Source organism: Vombatus ursinus, unplaced genomic scaffold (assembly GCF_900497805.2).
Source record: "Vombatus ursinus unplaced genomic scaffold, bare-nosed wombat genome assembly UNPS02015255.1, whole genome shotgun sequence".
Lineage (NCBI taxonomy): Eukaryota > Metazoa > Chordata > Mammalia > Diprotodontia > Vombatidae > Vombatus > Vombatus ursinus.
In genome coordinates this window covers 6,830,416-6,852,352 of record NW_020955033.1, presented here as the reverse complement: position 1 = coordinate 6,852,352, position 21,937 = coordinate 6,830,416, and positions in this window count along the sequence as shown.

Below are 21,937 nucleotides of genomic sequence, written 5' to 3'. Positions count from 1 at the left end.
TTTTAGGTATATTTTAATAATATTATTGGGGGAGAGGAAGGAAATAAATATTTATGTAGCACCTATTATGTGCCAGGCATTTTGCTAAGTGCTTTATAAATCTTATCTCACTTGATCCTTACAACAACCCAGTTAGGTAAGCACTATTATTATCCCTATTTACGGTAGAGGAAACAGGAGCAAACAAAAGTTAAGTGACTTGTCCAGAGTCATACAGCTAATATTGAATTGAATGAGGCTGTTGAACTCAGGTCTTTCTGACTGAAGGTCTAGCATTCTGTATACTGGGCTGTCAACTGCTTCTAAGCAATTGTTTATAAACTTCTGCTTTACTATAAATGCTATTCCAGTTAGCCTTGCATTATTTCAGTGGCCAATGTATGCAAAAATTTGTACTTGCCAAATATTTTTTCAAAGTTGTGGGAATTCTATTTTTTATTCAGTGATAAAGATTTTAGGAAAAAGATTATCTATTCTCTAACTGGTTGGGCTGTCATTCATACACCCTGACTTGGTGTTCATGGTAGAGGGGTTGGAATAATCTTTTCTCTTCATTGCTACTTCCAGACTCTGCCTTTACCACAATCTCTCAGTAATCTCTCCTCCTTTGAGGTGTGTTCAATCCACATTTATCACTCAATTATGATTCTAGTAGTGCATATCTACTAATCTCCAGGATACTTGCTTTTCTTCCCCAATGACTGTACTATCTGGTTCCATCTTTTCTCCCTAACTGCTGTGTTTATAGTAGGAGACTTCTACTTACATATTGATGCTTTCTCAAACACACCCATTTACCAGTTTTATAACATACTTATTTTCATATGGTCCACTCCTCCATCCCACTTCACCTCACACAGAGATAGTCATACAGTTGATCTTGCCATCATATACTAGTTTTCCACTTCTATGTTCATGAATTCTGAAATTCCTTTATCTGATAATAATCTTTCATCATTCTACCTTTCCCTCTGCTTTATATCCCCTAATCCTGTTTTTCATCTTCACCATGACCTACAATCTGTTTGCTCCTAAATTTCTATTCAAGCCATCATCTTTGAACTGGTTATACTCTTTCTTCTCTTCCCCATTTTGACTGTTTGATCAACTAGTTCAACTCTATACCATTTTCTCTTGAATTCCCTTGCTCCCTTATCCTATTGTTGATCTTATCCATCCAAGCCTCAGCCTTGTGTTACTCCTATTAACCACTATCTTCACTCCTATTCACTTGCTAATGAATCTAGAGAAAATCATGAAACTGTGCTAATGTGGGTCCACTACAAAGTTTTGTTTCATAATCTTGGGCCACTACTATGGTAAAGTGATCTCTCTAATTGATTTATTATCCTATTTATCACAGTATCTTTTTTCTGGGGGGGAGGGGGGCTAGGCAATGGGGTTAAGTGACTTGCCTAGGGTCACACAGCTAGTAAGTGTTATGTGTCTGAGGCCAGATTTGAACTCAGGTCCTCCTGAATCCAGGACCAGTGCTTTTCCTACTATGTCACCTAGCTGCCCCTTTACTACAGTATCTTTACCAAACCTTTTCACTGTTCCTCATACTCTGCAAGGCTCCCTTTCCCATAATGCTTTCACTTGAGAATTTGCCCAATATCTCATTGAAAAAATGGAGATCATTTGACAAGAACTGCCTCTTTTCCCCTTTTCCTCATCTTCCATCACTCAAATGGCTCTTCAGACTATCTCCTCTGTCATCACTATCTACTCTGAAGAGAAAATCCTTTCTCATTGCCATGGCTAACCCATCTACATGCACAAGCAATCCAAATCCATCTTGCCTTTTCTGGATGATTTCCTCTACTATAATCTTTACTCCAACTAATATTCAATCTTTCCCTGCATACTGATTACTTCCCTCCTTATAAACATATCCATGTCTTTTCCCACCTCAAAAACCCTTCTATCCTCACTATCTATCATGGCATATGTTGCCTTCCTTTTGTGACTTTCTACAATATTTGCCAGTACTTCCTTTCCTATAACTTTTCTTAACTCTATCAGTATTTCTTCTGAACTCTTCATTCAACTGAGATAGATCTCTCTAAAGTCACCAATTGTTTCCTAATTAACAAACCTAATGGTCTTTCACCAAGTCTCATCCTTCTCAAAGTCTCTGTCATCTTTGACATTGTTGATCATTTCTTTTCTTCTTGATACTCTTCTCTTTAGTTTTCATGATATTGTTTCTCCTGGTTCTCCTCCATCAATCTGTGCCTGTTCGGTCTCTTTTGCTTGATCTTCATCCATGCCATGCTCACTGAACATTGGTTTTCTCTATGTATCTGTTCTGGCCTCTCTTCTCTTTCCATATTATTTCACCTCCCATGGATTCAGGGATAATCTCTATGCAGATGATTCTCAAATCTCCGTCTCATCCTAACATTTCTCCTGACCGCCAAGTTCATATCTCCAATTGTCTACTAGGCATCTTGAACTGGATGTGCTGTAAACATCTTAAATTTAACATGTCTAACACCTAACTGATTATCTTTCCCTCTAAACTCTCCTGTTTTCATAACTGCTTTATAATTGTTGAATGTATCATCATCCTCCTGAGTCATTCAGACTTGCAACTTGGATGTTATCCTTAACTGTTTGCTTTCTCTCACCTCCCATATCCAATTTTTAGCCAAATCTTGACTCTACCTTAGTTATGCATCTCTTGAATATGCCTTCTTCTCTCCTTTGCCACTGCCACCTCTATGATCCAGACATACCTCACCTCAAGCCTAGACTATTGGAATAGCATTCTGATTTGTCTCCTTACCTCCAGTCCATCCTATACTCATCTATCAAAATGATCTTCCTAAAGTACAGTTTGACTCCATCACTCCTTCTCTACCTCCCATCCTGATTCTATATACTCCAGTGCTTCCCTAGTACTTCTAGGGTCAAATAGAAAATCTTCTGTTTGTCCTTATAGTACGTATTAACCTGCCACCAATGTACCTTTCCAGTGTTCTTACACATTACATCCTTCCATGTACTCAACAATCTAGTGACATAGGTCTCCCTGCTATGTCTTGCACAAGAAGCTATATCTATCAGCTCCATGAATTTTCAGTGACCGTCCACCATGCCTGAAATGCTCTTTCTCTGCTTTGTTGCCTTTATGACTTCCTTCAAGTCTTATCTAACATCCCAACTTCTGAAAGAAGCCTTTCTCAATCTTCCTTAATGCTAGTGCCTTCCCTCTGAAATAATCTTCAATCTATCTTGTGCCTATCTTATTTGTGCATAGTTGTTTATAGATAGTTATCTCTCTCATCAGATTATGAGTTCCTGAAGAAGGACTTCTTTGTATCCTCTCTGATCTCAGCAGAATGACTAGCACATTTTAGGCACTTAATAATTGCTTGTTGATGGCATTATAAGCAGTGAAGCTTCAGGCCTACAAGAAGCCATTTGGTGCTGGCAATGTCAAATCTTAAATCTTCAGGAATGGCGTGAATTGATGCCCTGCACCATTTTACTGATATCCCACCCCCCAGTTCTATTGTGTTATTTGGAAAAAATTAAGAGATACTCATGGAAGATTAAGCAAGTAGCAGGTGTTCAAGGAAGACTGGTTGATTGTAGAAATCATATTCTTATTATCTACCTGAAAATGGAGGTACCTATGAAAGAAGTTGAATACTTCTAAATTTGAGAGGGGAAAAACGAAGTAATTTGAAAGGTGTCCTGTTGTAGTGCAGTGGTGTCAAACTCAAATTGCAAGTGGGCCACTAAACCATACCCAGGGATCCCTGGGGCCACATAGAAAACCATACATATTAACAATATCTATGTTCTACTATATCTTTACTTGTTTTATTAATATTTCCCAATCACATTTTAACCTGGTCCAGGCCTATTAAGGAATGTTATCAATTGAAATTTGTCTTGAAGGCCACCTGTTTGACATTCTGGTGTGGAGAGAGACCATTGGCTTCAGGGCTAGGGAAACCTAGATTTTAGGCCTGCCTTTGACACTTATTGGTTGTGTGATAGGCTTCATCTCTGAATGTCAAAGGCCACTCAATATGGCTATCAGTTGCATAGAAGGTAGCAATCTGCATTGCTGGAAGGAATTAGATCTTTCTAAAGTTCCCTATTCCAGTGATGTCACAGGTCTAGTCCCCATTCCTTGAGAGGTAAAAGGAGAGTTGGGTGTGATTTCACAGAAACATTTAGTAGATGACACGGTGCAAACACTTGAGAATTGCTATTGTAGAAGGCTGAACTTTTTTAAGTGAAAACTTTTATATTTTACTTATTCCAATTATATGTAAAAGCATGCTTTTGCATTTAAAAAAATTTTGAGTTCCAAAATGTCTTCTTCCTTCCCTCCCAATTTGATAAAATTATGCATGTCATGCAAAACATTTCTATATTAGCCATGTTGCAAAAGAAAACATAGACAAAAACCAAGAAAAATTAAGGAAGGAAGTGTATATAGATATAGATGTAGATATACATACATACATACATATATATGTATGTTTCTATCTTCATTCAAATTCCATAATTTTTTTTTTCTAGATATGGATTGCATTTTTCATCATAAGTATTTCAGAATTGTCTTGGATCATTGTATTGCTGGGAATAGCTAAATCTTTCACAGCTGATCATCATTACAATATTGCTGGTTCTGTGTACAATGTTCTCCTAGCTCTGCTCATTTCATTTTGCATCAGTTCATATAAGTCTTCCCAGGTTTTTCTGAAACCATCCTGCTCATCCAGTCTTATAGCACAATAGTATTCCATCACAATAATATACCATAACTTGTTCAGCCATTACCAAATTGATGGGCATCCCCTCATTTTCTAATTTTTTTGTTTGCCAATTTTTGTACATATAGATATTGTTGCTTTTTTTTTTTAAATCTCTTTGGGATTCCTACCTAGTAGTGATATTTCTGACTCAAAGGATATGCACAGTTTTGTAAGAAAGATGAACTTGTTAGTATGATTCTTCTTTTTTTTAATCTATACCCAAATCTTTCACCAACATTGTTAATGTTATTCATTCTCCAGACATATGCTTCTTTTACACATGTTTTGAATCTTATGAAATCTTTCAGTATTGTCAATTGTGTCTTGTGGCAGACTGTACCCAAGGACACATATTCACACAGATTCTTCTTTGAAATTCATAGCATAAAATTTATAATGCATGCAGCATTAAACTGTATACTGATTACATTGGGGAAATTTTAGCTCACAGGCAAGCGTGCAAATCAGTGTTCATAAAAATGAGAATCAAAGAAATCTAGTAATAGCTTTGCATAAGGTTTTAGTTTTAATAACTTCTAACAATACCTTCCCAAGACCACACTGAAATAGACCTATGCACAAATAATTTAAGATGGATGGGAATGTGAATCAGAGAAGGTAATCTTATAATCCCAAAGTTAAAAAGTAGCTGAGAAATCATTTAGTTCAAGTCTCTGGACAAGTATCCCCTCTACATATATCTGATAGACAAGTGGCTATCCAGCCTTGGCTTAAAAATCTCCAGCCTGCATTTTGGTTCGCTCAAATGAAAAAGAAGTTTTTGTTTTGTTTTGTCTTAAACCAAACCAAAATTTGTCTCTTTTGAATTTTTTACCCTTTGTGTTTAGTTTTGCTGTCTTGGGTAAGGCAGAATAGCTGCTATTTTTTCCACGTGATAACTTTTCAAATAATTGCAAACAGAAAATATTTTGCCCTTAATTCTATATGTTGCAATGAAGAGTGATGCAGAGCTGGAGTCAAGAAGACATTTTACTATTTGAACCTTTTCAGTCTTAATTTAGCTAGCATTTATATAGTACTTTAAAGTTCACATAGTGCTTTATAAATATTTTCTCATTGTATCCACATAACAAACCCAGGTCTTAAATGCTTTTATTATCCCCATTTACAGATGGGGAACCTAAGAAAGACAAAAGTTAAATGATTTGCCAAGGACCATATAGGTAGTAAGCATCTGAGGTTAGATTTGAACCCAGGTCTTTCTAATTCCAGGTCCAATGATCTATACATTGTGTCATCTAGCTGCCTAGGGATGATAAAGGCACCCCTCTCATAGGGTTGTTTTGAGGATCAAATAAAATTTTATATATATATTGTTTTGAAAAAATAAATTATTTTAAATCATGTATTTATGTTTATATAAACATACATTCATTCATTTAATATTTTATGCATGCACACCTATTTGTATACATCTTTATGCATATATGTGTATACACACACACATATGTATCTCTGTGTGTGTTTTGTATATCTTAAAGTGCCACATAAATCCTCAATATGAGGCTGTCACGTCATAATGGCCTCAGATAAAGATAGCTGTTATCTAGGAGAATATACTGTGTATGTTTTTATAATTGCCCTAGTGATGACATACTTTTAAAGACCTTAAGAGGCAACTGTTACATCATATTTGCTGGCTAATCAAGTGCAGGTGCTTTTCTTGATAATGATCTTGGTTGAAACTACTATTATATTGGGGATTGGGGCAGTCTGACTTCTTGCAAAAGTTACAAAGGAGGGGAAAATTTCTGAAATTTTAGTATATGGACTATGAGCTTCCAAGGGGCTATACTTTAAACAAAGTAAATAATCCATCACTTACTTTCACTTTCAATATGGAAAAGAATTCTGCTCAACAGCAGTATCTTAAACATTGAGGTAGGTAACTAACATCAATCAAATAAATTACTGGCCATCCAAGACAGGGACCTATGACAGCTCTCCATAAGAATGACAGTATAAAGGTAATCTTGAATAGAAATAAAGCAATTTGATAATTATTTCCTTTATTTCAGAATTAAACACTGATTGATTCAGCAAACTCCTTATTTTTCAAATTTTGTTTTTTGTATTGTCTTAAAAGAATGCAATGTATCATTCTTATTTCACGTTGAATGATTTAAGTAGAAAAGGAAAGAGAGATGAACCCTGAGAATAAGCTGATTATTGCTTCAAATTTTTTCCCCTTTTTTTCACTCTGGATTGATTTTTCTTGGCCATTTATTTCTTGCCACTATTCCTGCTTAATATTCTTGACAGGGAGTTGGTCATTTTCTTTCTATTGTGCTGAAAGCTTCCTTTGTATGTTCATCACATTTGGCTGCTGTTCGTTTCCACCCCTGAGGTTGAAAGTAAATTTAAGAAAGATTGGTCATGAATGTCAATTCTCAAAGACTGCTAATTCTGAGCTCCCAGGGAGGAAAAACCTTACATTGAGAACAAAATGGACTGTATTAATTGTGGAGAGTTAAGAATGGCACAAGAACTCCAGGCTTGGTAGCAATTCAGTAAGGGTGATGCTTTTAAACTCATGGTATTATGTAACTAAAAGGTGAATTCATTGTGCATATCTTTATCACACACAACTGTAGGATCTGCAAAAATTGTTTCTTTGCTAGATTAATCATTCTGTGGAAGATTCCTTTTGAGCAATCTTGAATACCATTCCTTCCTTCAGAAATCCTCAGAGTGAAAGTGCCAGTTGACAGGTGCAGAGTTTATTGAAATAAGTTATTGTAATCCACTTTCTCACATATTGGAGTTGAATCTGATAGGCTGCTTATTTTAATAACTGCCTTTCTATACAGTTCAAGGGAGCTATATTTTCACTTACTTCATTTTTAAATGACAATAATGACTTCCATCTTAGAATACTGTCTATTTCTTAATGTAATGAATAGGGCAAATGGAGTGATAGGCAAGGAGTGGGAAGTAGCTACAGGTAAATAGTCAAGTAGAAGCTCACCAGCTGGTGCTGTAGTAGATAGAGCACTGGGCCTAGAGTCAGGAAGATGAGTTCAAATCTGACCTCAGACATACACTAGCTATGTGACTGGCAGTTTTCTCAGTTGGAAAATGAGGATAATATCAACTACCTTTCAAGCTGTTGTGAGGATCATATAATATTTATAAAAATGCTACTATAAATGCTAATATTTATAAAATCCTGACACATATTAGGTGCTATATAAATGCTTATTCCTTTCCCCCTACTAAAAGATAATACTCCTATAGCAATGATTTATTCTGTACTTGGGCCACACTTTCCTTTTTTTGAAGATCAGGTAGGAAATCTTGGCTCTTAGAAATGTGAAGGCCAACAGTTTTCCACCTGAGATGAGATCATCTTGTTCTTAGTATATTTTATCTGATATATCTCTATGTAATGTAATAACCCCTAATCCCTTCACCCCAAGAATAATAAATATAAGGGTCATAATTCATTTCTATATCTCTAAGGACTAAGCTCAGACAGCTATGTGGCACAGTGGATAGTGGACAGGACTCATCTTCCTGAGTTCAAATCTGGCTTCAGACTCTTGACAATTCATATAATCTTTTTTGCTTCAGTTTCCTTATTTGTAAAATGAACTGGAGATGGAAAGGGTAAACCAATCTAGTATCTTTGCCAAGAAAATGGGGCCATGAAGACTCAAACAAAGATAGAGAAAGTAAAATATATCCACTTAATGAGGAAAATTGGCCTAATTTTTTCTCATTTGGATGACTATTCAGTATCTATCTCTTTTCATCTAACAAACATCCCTTAAGCACCTACTACATGCAGAATATCATACTAGGTAACTCATGTAGATAAAGAAATAAACAGACTACCCAGTCCTCAAGGAGAGGATTTTTCCATCTTGCTTGAAAAAACTGAGAGTGCCTCACTTCCTGTTGCTTATTTCGTTTCTCCTTATGCATAATATTTATTTCCTTGCTCATTCAAAAAATAGTAAAGAGAAATTGCCTATCCTTTTTTTTTTTCTGGTCAGGAAATTGGGGTTAAGTGACTTGCCCAGAGTCACACAGCTATTGAGTGTTATGTGTCTGAGACCAGGCTTGAGCTCAGGTCCTCCTGACTCCAGGGTTGGTGCTCTATCCACTGTGCCACCTAACTGCCCCAAAATTGCCTATTCTTTATCTACATTATGGAGCTACACAGGTGAGTTAAGCATACTATTCAACATTCATTGAAACATTTGATGTTGATCTCTCTGTTGGAAAGAAATGCTGTTTCATACAGAAGTTGTATTTTTGGTTCAAGTAAAAGCGGACCTTACAAATCCAATAGAAATTATTTCAAGTGACATTACTACTGCACTTGACTTGTTGACTCTATAAAAGAAACTTGCCATTTTGGCACCCCAGGGAGTCTGAATCAGATTAGCAACTGTGCAGCTGTTCCTTTGTTGTTTCTTATGCTTTGAAGCAAGATTAATTTTGTCCCACCCAGTACAGAGGAGGTGATAATTACATTAGAAGGCTATATACAAAGTATGTTGAATAGTTAATACAGCATAGAATTTGTAGTTAATGGTCCTATGTTCATATCTTGATTTTTGACTAAAAGAGGGTTTTTTTTTTAACTCTACAAGAGTAATTTTGGCAAGTTTTTTCCCCCTCTTTGGGTCTTAGTTTATTTCTGTACCAAAGCAATTGTACTAGATAACCTGGGAGGTTCCTTCTGAGTTAAGCCTTTGTATGTGATATTTTGTTAGCTATAGAAGCAAAGCTGATATATGCAACTTTATATCTACCACAAAATGTAGGGTTTCTTTTTTTTTGCATTATAAAGGAGTTACTTCCCCTCTCTCCTGCTTTATTGGTTGTTCAAATGTAATTATGACATGAAATATTGAATTTTATTTAATTTCAACAAATATAGTGAGTCTACTCTGTGCATTATATTTTGCTAGGCTCTGGATTTACAAAGACAAAAAAAGCAAAAGAAAAATGGTTCTTACCTTCCAGGAGCCTTTATTCTACCAGGAAGATACTGCATGCGAACAAATTAGGATGATACACGGTAAATGGAGGAAGAAGACAACACTCATTATTGATAAGATCAAAGCAGTTTTCAAAGAAGAGATGACACAAGTTGAAGGAATCTGGGAGGTGGAAATGAGGAGACAGTGGGCATAAAGGAACTTGAAGACCAACTTAATCTACCCTCTGTAATTTTATACATAAACTTAGGTTGAGAAAAGTGACTTCCCTAAGGTCACATGACTAGATACTGACAAGGCCAGAATAAGAACAAGTCACCATTACATCAGGACCATCTTGACTTGCAAGTGAATTGGATATAAGTGAGCCAACACTGTGCAAAATGATCAGCCTCACTCTCCTCCAGAGTCATTGGAGTCCAGTGGCAAGACATAGGTCTGAGTAAGTGTTGATGACATTGGATGCAGTGGGAGACCTTGTCCTTTCTAAGCTAAGGTCTTTTCCAGGTCTGTTTGTTTGAGGCAATGATCATTCAGTAATTAAAGGCTAAATAACAATTGAGGCAAAAGATGGCCTAGTTTGACTTCACAAAAGGATCAAGTCCAGATGTCCTCTGGGGGTGGAACCAAAATGGCAGAGTAAAAGCAGTGACTTGCTTGAGATCTCCTCCAAAACCTTCCAAATACCTATAAAAAATGGCTCTAAATAAATTCTAAAGCAGCAGAACCCACAAAAAAGACAGAGTGAAACAAATTTCCATCCAAAGACAGCCTGGTTGGTTGATCAGAAAGGTATATCACTCTGGGAGGGAAAGGAGTGCAGTTTGGTATGGGCACGCAGGCTGCAGCAACCCTGGAGCAGGCCTCAGAGGCCTGAATCGCAGGCAGCTGTGGAGGTTTCTAGACTTCTCAACCCATTCATGGGTTGAGAGAACAACTTAGAAGGTCAGTGGGAAAAGTCTGCGTCTGCAGTGAGAGAGAAAAGCATGGTGGTCTCAGCTTGTGATCCCGGAATGGCGTCTGCTTCCTGAGCTTCCAGCCCATGGAATGAGGGGGAATCAAGTGGCTGATCAGAGGGGGATTGCAGGGATCTCTCTGATGGTGCAGGATTCTCTTGTTTTGCCTGTGCTTGGATATGGGTCAAAGTTCTGGGTGGCAGTCCTGGGGTGAGGAGGAGTGCTGGCATGATGGAGCTTGTAGTGGCTGTGGAGAGGAAACCCTCATCACAGTTCCAAGACAGAAAAGAGTGCTCATAGACCAGAGCACAGGCCAGGAAAGGAGTAAACACCTCGCCCTTGATCATAGCACCTTGGAAGAACTGAAAATTTACAGGTCCCTAGAAGTATCTCTGAAAACAGCTGCACAAAACCTCTAAAGCCTGGGACAGTACATTTTCCACACTGGAAACAGACTCCTACCATAACAAAGAGTTTATAACTCAAGTAATTGGCAGAGATCTTAAGCAAGCAGTGCAAAAAGAGTCAGACTATATTATTTTATTTTGGTGGCAAAGAAGATCAAAACATACAACCAGAAGAAGACAACAAAGCCAAAGCTCCTACATCAAAAGCCTCCAAGAAAAATATAAATTGGCCCCAGGCCATGGAAGAACTCAAAAAAAATTTTGAGAAGCAAGTAAGAGAAATAGAGGAAAAACTGAGAGTGATGCTAAAGGAGACCCAAAAAAATTCTGAAGAAAATAACACCTTAAAAATAGCCTAACCCAAATGGCAAAAGAGGTCCAAAAAGTCAATGAGGAGAAGAATGCTCTAAAAAGCAAAATTGGCCAAATGGAAAAAGAAGTCCAAAAGCTTACTGAAGAAAATACTTCCTTAAAAATTATAATGGAGAAATTGGAAGTTAGTGACAATTAGAAAAATCAAGGCACTGTAAAACTAATCCAAAGGAATGAAAAAATAGAAAAGAATGTGAAATATCTCATTGGAAAAACAACTGACCTGGAAAATAGATCCAGGAGAGAGAACTTAAAAATTATTGGACCATCTGAAGGCCATGATCAAAAAAAGAGCCTAGACATCATCTTTCAAGAAATTATCAAGGAAAACTGCCCTGATATTTTAGAAACAGAGGGCAAAATAGACATTGAAAGAATCCACCAATTGATCACCTTCTGAAAGAGATCCCCAAAAGAAAGCTCCTAGGAATTTTATAGCCAAATTCCAGAATTCCCAGGTCAAGCAGAAGATATTGCAAGCAACCAGAAGGAACCAATTCAAGCATTGTGGAAACACAATCAGGATAACACAAGATTTAGCAGCTTCTACATTAAGCATCCAGAGTGCATGGAGTATGATATTCTGGAGGGCAAAGGGGATAGGACTACAACCTAGAATCACCTACCCAGCAAAACTAAGTATAATCCCTCAGGGTAAAAAATGGACATTCAATGAAATAGGGGACTTTCAAGCATTCCTGTGGAAAAGACCAGAGCTGAATAGAAAATTTGACCTTCAAATACAAGACTCAAGTGAAACATGGAAGAGGTAAACAAGAAATAAAAATCATAAGAGACTTATTAAGGTTGAACTGTTTACATTCCTGCAGGGAAAGATGATATTTGTGACTATGAGTCTTTTGTCAGTATTAGGGTAGTGGGAGGGAAAAATTATATAGATAGATAGATAGAGGGCACAGAGTGAGTTGAAGATAAAGGGGTGATATCTGGAAAATAAAATTAAGTGGTGAGAGAGGATTACACTGAGAGAAGGAGAAAGGGAGAAGTAGAATGAGGTAAAATATCTCACATAAAACAGACAAGAAAAGGCTTTTATAGTGGAGGGGAAATGGGGGAAGGTGAGAAGGAATGAGTGAATCTTATTTTCATTGGATTTGGCTTAAGGAAGGAATAACATACACAATGGGAAAATCTATCTTACCCTACCGAAAATAAGGGGGGAAAGGGACAAGAGAGCAGGGGGTTGATAGAGGGGAGGGCAGATTTGAGGAGGGGATAATCAAAAGCAAACACTTCTGAGGAGGGACAGGGTCAAAAAAGAGAATAGAATAAATGGGGGGTAGGAGAGGATGAAGGGAAATATACTTAGTTTTTCACAATAGGACTACTATGGAAGTGTTTTGCATGACTCTACATCTCTAACCTGTATCGAGATGCTTGCCTTTTCAATGAGGGTGGGTGGGGAAGGAGGAAGGGAGAAAATTTGTAACCCAAAGTTTTAAAAACACATGTTTAAAATAAAAAAAAGAATCAAGTCCAGTGCTCTATCTACTGCACCACCTAGCTGCCCATACCCTTCCTACCTTCTTTATTGTCCATAATATACACTTTTTAATATCCCTTCTTTTTATTCATCTTGATACTCAAGCAGGCAAGAATATTAAGAGCTATTCTAAAGTTTATCATATCTGGGAAAGTTACAGTGAGGATTAAAAATATTATCTCAGAGTTTGGAAGGTCCAAAGTTAGAATATGTCAGTCAACACAAAAATCATGATAGGTTTTTCTGTGAGTTCAAATTGTGGCCTGCAGCTCTTATCTTTGTGCAATTAAGGTTATTCTGTAATAATAATTGATATGAATATAGCTCTTTATACATATGAGCTCAATTGAGCTTCACTAAATCCCTGTGAGGTTGGTACTACTGGTATTATTATCTCTACTTCACAGATAAGGAGAATGAGGCTCAGAAAGTTTAATTATTGTACTTCCACCATTATGTAGCTGGGTTGTGACAGGTGAGAGATTTGAACTCTGATCTTCCTCCATCTATATGCAATACTGTATAATGTAAATCTTTGAGGGAAAGGGCTATTTTTGACCTTTTTGTGTATTTCCAGTGCTTAGCACAGTGCCTGGGACACAGTAAGAACTTAATAAATGCTTGTTCAATTGAATAATGACTCTTTCTACTAATCTGTTCCTTGCTGGAGATAACTGTTAAATTTTGGGGTAGAGAGAGAGGAGAATCCTGTGTGAACTTTCAATGAATAATGATTATTGCTGCTACAATTTATTAGAATTTAGGACTTGAGGGCCACTACTGTTAGCTTAGTGAAAATAGGGGGTGATTTCCTAGTCACATATCCCCAGCTGCTCTTGTACATGCTTTCTGGCTATCTCACCTTGACCTCTCCTCAGATCAGAACAGTTTATCAGACTCTGTGCCTCAGACCAACTTGGGATGCCATTTTTCAGGGACTCTATGTTTTCTTCTCAATTTAATAGTTTCCTAAGACTTTGCCTGAATAAGCAAACAATTAATGTTTAAAAAGTTACTTAAGGACAATTGGAAGTAATTATCACCTTCCTGAGTAGCAAAGTAATTTGATGCATTCTAAAGAGGGGCTGCCCTTTTAAAAAGATCTTCATTTTAAGGCAGATTCATTTAGTAGGAGAATCAATTTCACTGTAAATAAATGTCTCCCAGGGAGTCCTCTGAGGCCTTGTCAATTGTCCTACAAATAGAACTTTCTTGTAGAGTGCCACTTTCAAGGCAAAAATGTCATTTGTAAAAAAGACTTAAGTCTATTTCTGTGGCCATTATTTTTCTTTATTCTTTTTTTTTTCTCTTCCTTCCAGTATCTGGCCTTTGAAAGTCTCTAAAAGAAAATTGGAAGGTTTAACATTTCTGCTATTAGGAAATAATGGCAAAACACAACCCATGTTAATGTGCTATAGTGGAATGAGTTCTGAGTTTGGGATAAGAGAATATGAGATTAAATCCTGACCCAGTCAATTACTGCCTATTTGACCTTGGGAATCTCATTTTAGCTGTCTTGGAGTCAGTTTGCTGATCTGTCAGATGGCAAGGAATGGACTAGGATGGATGACTTGTAAGGTCTCTTCTGGTTCAAAATGCTATGATTCTTCCTATACCTGTTTCTTCTTCTGACTTTCCTACTTCTGCCTGTGTCGTCTCCATCCACTTTGCATATATTGTCCACAATTTTGAGACTACTCCTATCTGTTTAGATTTTAAAATCCTTCATAACTGGATAAGTATTATCTTTCTGGACATTATTCCCCCTCTGACACTCTCCTGTTTAGCCAAACTGACCATCTTGTTCTCATATACAAATCATGTCCCATCTCTGTGTCTTTTCCCCAACTGAATCCCATTCCTGATTATACTGTCTCTTTATCATTCTGACATCATCATTGCAGAAGAAAGACACAAGACTAAAGGATATTTTGCATTTTTTCTTTGTTTCATGGTTTTTCATGACCAAACAAGTCATCACCAAGTGGCTATCACTGGTGATTAGCTGTTTTGACTTTAGTTAAGCTGATCAGTGAAGACAGACTCAATCTATTTCTGGGATTATATTTGAAATCTTTCCAGAACCATTGACATTGTAAGAATCTGTGTTCCACTGGCATAATTTGTGTATACTCAGTATCACCTTCACCCCATAAGCAATTGAAGTAAGACTTTGTGAATACTGTTACTAATTGAGATCTTATTTTTATAGGGTTTGGAGGTAACAGACTAACTCTTTTCTGTGCCATCCTGGTGTTAGTACATTAACATATTGAAATAATCTCAAAGTTGTCAGTAAGACTTTAAAGCTAACATATTCACATCATCAACACCATTTGGTGTTCTTCTGGTCTTACTGAAGTTGTCTGGAGTTCATCTGAAATTTATGATAGGGCCAAAAAACTCTTACAGCAAAGCCTAGATTGTTTTCCCTGATTCATTCCATATTACCAGAACTTTTTGTTAATATATAAAACAATTTATAAATTATGCTCCTTTTATCTTTAGGACAGTTTGTATGTGACTTCTTGGTTACCCTTTGTAATATTATTCCTTGATAGCGCTACTTTATATTGGTTATTTGAAAACTTACTATACTGGCTAGAAGGGAGGGGGTGTTGTCAGGAGGACCAGAACAAGATACAATTTTAACACACCTATTTTGAAAGGTTGTTATGAACATCAAAAGAGATAGCATTATATATTATGTAACCTTGCAGCACTATATAAATGCTAGCTCTTATTTTTATTGATTTTGTTTTTGTTGATGCTACATCTAAGTAAAACTATGTTCATATGTCTGGTTCTATTATTGCTCACTGTGCCTGAAATTCAGTGAAATACAGTAGGCCTAGAGAGGACAGAGAAGGCTTCCTGGTGGGATGGGTACTTAAGAGCTATTCTGATTGGGTAAATCTACACTTACCTCACCTTTATACTACGCCTATTCTAAAGATACAGCCAGGTGCCTTCCAGACAGGGCCTAGGTTCATGAAAAGAGGTTGCTAGTTCTTTGCTTACCAGAGATAGTGGCACTTCCTTGGAGTTCCCTCTGGTGTTGAGTGGAATTCTTTATTTCCAGGGTTAGAGTGGGACTTCCCAGTGGTTGATTCTTATTGGGAATAGGATTAGGTTAGTGGATACCAGTGTCCCTTAATGATTACAAAAAATATCCAGTTGTAATGAGAATAAGTTTTAGTACCTTAACAATATAATAAAAATAGTTGTTCATTCAACATAACTGATTCCATTTGGTTTTTAAACCTCCACTTTATGATTGAGCTATTTCTAGTAAGTTTTTTTTTTGTTTTTGGTAACTTGTTTTTAACATAAACATTTGTGTAGAATGATGTAAACAACATGTATATGTTCTTAAACCTCTGATAAGATAAACTGTATTATAAAGCAGCAATCATCAAAACAATCTGGCACTGGCTAAGAAACAGAGTGATGGACCAGTGGAATAGTTTCCATACAAAATCCGCAGTAGTAAATGACTACAATAACCTAGTCTTCGATAAATCCAAAGATCCAACCTTTTGGGACAAGAACTCATTATTTGACAAAAACTGCTGAGGAAACCGGAAGACAGTTCAGCAGAAACTAGGAATAGACCAACATCTCATACTATGTGACAAAATAAGGTCAAAATGGATAGATAATTTAGATATAAAGGGTGATCTCACAAGCAAATTAAGGGAGAATGGAATAGTTTACTCATCAGATCAATGGAAAAGGAAGAATTTGTAACCAAACAAAATATTGAGAGCATTACTAGATACAAAATGGATTACTTTTATTAAATTAAGAAGGTTGTGCAAAAACAAAACCAATGCAGCCAAAATTAGAAGGAAAAAAGAAAGCTGGGAAAAAAATTATAGCATGTATCTGAGAAAGGTTTCATTTCCCAAATACATTGAGAACAGAGTCAAATTTATAAGAATACAAGTCATTCTCCAATTGATAAATGGACAAAGAATATGAAAAAGCAATTTTCGGATGAAGAAACTAAAGCTATATTCATATGAAAAAGTGCTCTAAATCACTAGTGATTAAAGAAATGCACATTAGAACAACTCTAAGGCAGTACCTCACATCTATTAGATTGGCTAATATGATAGAAAAGGAAAATGATAAATATTGGAGGGAATGTAGGAAAATTGGGACACTAATGCATTATTGGTAGAATTGTGAACTTAACCAACTATTCTGAAGAGCAATTTTTTGGAATTATGTCCAAAGGGCTATAAATCTGTGCATATTCTTTAACCCAGTAATAACACTAATGTATAGCAAACAGATCAAAGAAAAGGGAAAAGTACTTAAATGTACAAAAATATTTATAGCAGCTCATTTAATGGTGGCAAAAGAATTGGAAAATTAAGGGGATGCCCATTAATTGGGGAATGGCTGAACAAGTTGTAGTATGTGATTATGATGGAATACTCTTATGTTATAAGAAATGAGAAGCAAAATGCTTTTGGAAAAACCTGGAAAGACTTGATATGATGAGCTGATGTAGAGTGAAGTGAACAGAACCAGGAGAATATTGTACATAGTAACATCAATATTTTTCAATGATCATCTGTGAATGACATAACTATTCTTAGCAATACAATAATTCAAGACAATTCAAAAAGACATGATGAAAAATACTATCCAATTGCAGAGAAGAACTGATGGAACCCAAATGTAGACTGAAGTACATTATTTTTCACTTAATTTTTAAATTTTTTAATTAATTTATTTTGAATTATCAATAATCACTTCCATAAGCTTTTGAGTTTTAAATTTTTCTATCCCTCCCCAAGACAGCACACAATCTGATATAAGCTATACATATACATTCCTATTAAACATATTTTCACATTAGTGGTATTGTCAATAAGAATTAGAACTAATAGGAGGACCTCCAGAAAGAGGAAACAAAACACAACAGAAGAAAAAAAATAGTAAATAGTATGCTTTGATGTGCATTAAAACTCTATAGTTCTTTCTCTGGATGTGGATAACACTTTCCACCATGAGGCCTTTGGAGACGTGTTAGATCCTTGTATTGCTGGGGGTTAAGTCTATCAATATTAGCCATCACAAACCTGGCTGTTAGTATGTACAATGTTCTCCTGGTTCTGCTCACTTCACTCAGCATCAGACCATACAAGTCTTTCCAGGTTTTTCTGAAGTCAGCCTGTTCATCATTTCTTATAGCACAATAGTATTCCATCACATTCATATACCACAACTTGCTCAGCCATTCCTCAATTGATGGGCATCCTCTCAATTTCTAATTCTTTGCCACTACAAAAAGAGTTGCTATAAATATTTTTGTCCATGTGGGTCTTTTCTCATTTGTATTATCTCTCTGGGATAGAGCCCTAGAAGTGCTATTGCTGGGTCAAAGGGTATATACATTTTTATAGCCCTTTGTGCATAGTTCCAAATTGCTCTCCAAATGGTTGGATCATTTCACAACTCCACCAACAATGCATTGGAGTTCCAATTTTCCCACATCTTCTCCAACATTTATCATTTTCCCATTTTGTCATGTTGGCGAATCTGATAGGTGTAATGTGGTACCTCAGAGTTATTTTGATTTGCATTTCTCTAATCAATAGAGATTTAGAGCACTTTTTCATATGACTATAGATGGCTTTAATTTCTTCATCTGAGAAATGCCTGTTCATATCCTTTGACCATTTATCAATTGGGGAATGACTTGTATTCTTATAAATTTGGCTTAATTCTCCATATATTTTAGAAATGAGGCCCTTATCAGAGAGACTGGTTGTAAAAATTCTTTCCAAATTTTTTACTTTCCTTCTAATCTTGGTTGCATTGGCTTTGCGCAAAAAAACTTTTCAAGTTAATATAGTCAAAGTTATCCATTTTGCATTTTGTAATGCTCTCTATCTCCTGTTTGATCATAAATTCTTCTGTTCTCCATAAATCTGATAGGTAAACTATTCTGTGCTCTCCCAGTTTGCTTACAGTATCACCCTTTATATCTAAATCATGAGCCCATTTTGACTTTATTTTGATATATGGTGTGAGATTTTGGTCTATGCCTAGTTTCTTCCATACTCTTTTCCAGTTTTCCCAGCAGTTTTTGTCAAAGAGTGAGTTCTTATTCCAGAAGCTGGGGTCTTTGGGTTTATCAAATAATAGATTACTATAGTCATTGACTACTGTGTCTTGCATACTTAACCTATTCCACTGATCCACCACTCTATTTCTTAGCCAGTACCAAGCAGTTTTGATGATTGCTGCTTTATAATACAATTTAAGATCTGGAATGGCTAGGCCACCTTTCCCTGCATTTCTTTTCATTAGTTCCCTTGATATTCTGCACCTTTTGTTATTCCAAATGCACTTTATTTTTTTTTAATTTTTTGGGTTTCTTTTCCTTCACAATATGATTAATGTGGAAATATATTTTTCATCATTGCACACGCACAACTTATCTCAAATTGTTTGCCTTCTCAGGAAAGGTAGAAGAGAAGGAGTGAGGGAGAGAATTTGGAACTCAAAATTAAAACAAAATAAAAGAATGTTAAAAAATTTTACATGTAATTAAAAAAATTAATATTATTCAAAATAAAAAACCTTCTGATAAGACACACCACCAATGAAAATAACTTCTAAATGATTTTATCAATAAGTTATACTACCAATCAAATTGTGTGGTAAAGAACTTAGGAACTCCAACAGTTAGAACTGTAAAAAATCCACCAGAGGCCCTAGCCCTCAGCTTATTTCTGGGAAGTGACTCCAGGCACTTGAGACTCCAGCAAGTCTATGGGCTTAAGGGCAGTGCTGAATGATTTACAGACACTTGCCAGGATACTACCTTGGAAGGAGACAGATGGCTTTTGGATGGACAGAGGGAACTTTGTCATGAGTCCATGAAAGAAGCTTATAGTAACTCTAAAACTTATATTGTTGGTTTGATCTTAGAGAAGAGTATTGTTTGTAATTTCATCATTAAAGTTTGATTGAATGTTTTGAGAAATATGTCTGATTAATGTTTTATTGCAATAATTAGCATAGTAATGAAAAATCAACTATATTATGCATCATACTTTGCACAAGTGAGTCACAAAATAGGTGGAAGTTTACTTGTTCAAGGTGTTTGTCAGTGCAATGGATGATATTCTGCTCAGAATCCAAATGGATTCCCTTCAGATAACTGGAGGCTCCAGATGTTCTATTTGTTAGTGACATTACATTAATTGCAGAGTCTACCAAATGAGATAGATCATAATCATGCAAAATATTCTGACTTAATACAAACAGTACAAAACTAGTAGATGAAGGATTCCAATTACTTATATCATGATTTGCATGATCAGAGCTGCCCAGATAGTAGTTCATAGTGTCTGTCTTGGAAAGATACTATGGATAGGCAATGAAGTAAGGCTGACATATGTTGGGGCCTTCTCATTTTCTCCTGTAACTCAGTCCTGCTAGGATGTTCTCAACTTTTCATTTCTCCTCTAGAAGATAGTGTCATTTTTTTTGACGTGTGTAGAGCAGAACTGTCCTTTGGAATAATTAGAGCCATACATGTCAGTATTAAAGGTCTTTTAAAAAATATATTCTTAGGGGTAGCTTGATGATGCTGTGGATAGAGCACCCACCCTGAAGTCAGGAGGACTTGAGTTCAAATCTGCCCTCAGACCAAACACTTGATACTTACTAGCTTGTGGCCCTGGGTAAGTCACTTAACCCCAATTGCCTAAAAAATAAATAAAAAGTGTATTCTTTTCCTGGTGTTCTCTAATAGTCCCTGTATACAAATTCCTTTTGTTGTGGTTATGCAACACCTATTGCCTTATTGTGATTACCTCTGCCAGTGCCAATATAAAGCAGGTATCTCACTTGTGGCAAAATTGGGCATGGAGGCTTCTATGGTTTGGCAAAGCGGGCCTACCCTATTTCTATTTCAATTTCTGAGTGCCCCTGAAGCAGTTAGACAGTGCAGTGGACAGAGTGCTTGACCTGGAATCAGAAAAACATGAGTTCAAAATCTTTCTCAGACTCTACATAGATGACTTAGTCAAATCACTAAACTTCAATCTGTCTCAGTTTGCTTATCATTAAAATATATATAGTAATAGGACCTATCTCCTTGGGTTATTGACTGGATAATATAAGATGTTATGTGTAAAAGTTATGCAAACCTGAAAGTGCTATAAAAATGCTAGCTATGAGTATTGAAATTATCATAGGCTGGTGCTTTCAAAGAAAGAGGAAGAATGATGGAGTCAAGAATCTTTCCAAAAGCAAGTGTGCACAAAACAGGCTTATTTGACTTGTTTGTTTTTCATGGAGAAGCTTAAGCCCTAAGGGTTTCTATGTGGCTGCATTTGAAGATAGGGACTTCCTTCTTCCTGAGAGAACCCCTTTTCATTCCTTCCAGGAGTGAATAATGATATGTGTATGATGTGAGCTTCATTTTCTTTTGGCATTTTTTTTGCTTTTGTTTTTGGTGAGGCAATGGGGTTAAGTGACTTGCCCAGGGTCACACATCTAGTAAGTGTCAAGTGTCTGAGGCCTGATTTGAACTCAGGTCCTCCTGACTCCACGACCCAAATTCTATCCACTGCACCACCTAACTGCCCCCTCTTTTGTCATTTTTGATCAACAATAAGAACCCATTCCTATCTGGTCTTAGGAGAAGAGAAAGGGGAGACCTGGAACTAGGCAAAATATTCAAGTCTTAGTTGTCATTTTATCCACTTTCACCTTCCTCTCTGAATTTTTCTTCAGTTTTTTGTCCTCTTGCCATTTCCTTTTAACTTGCAGACAAAGTTTTTTTTTTTTAAACGGCTTTGAATTATTGTTTTTGGTTTTTTTTTTTAAATAGACAATGACCCTAGTTATAAAGTTTCAAACTACACACTTTTTTTCAGAAATATATCCCTGGTGTAGCTTGGGATTTGAT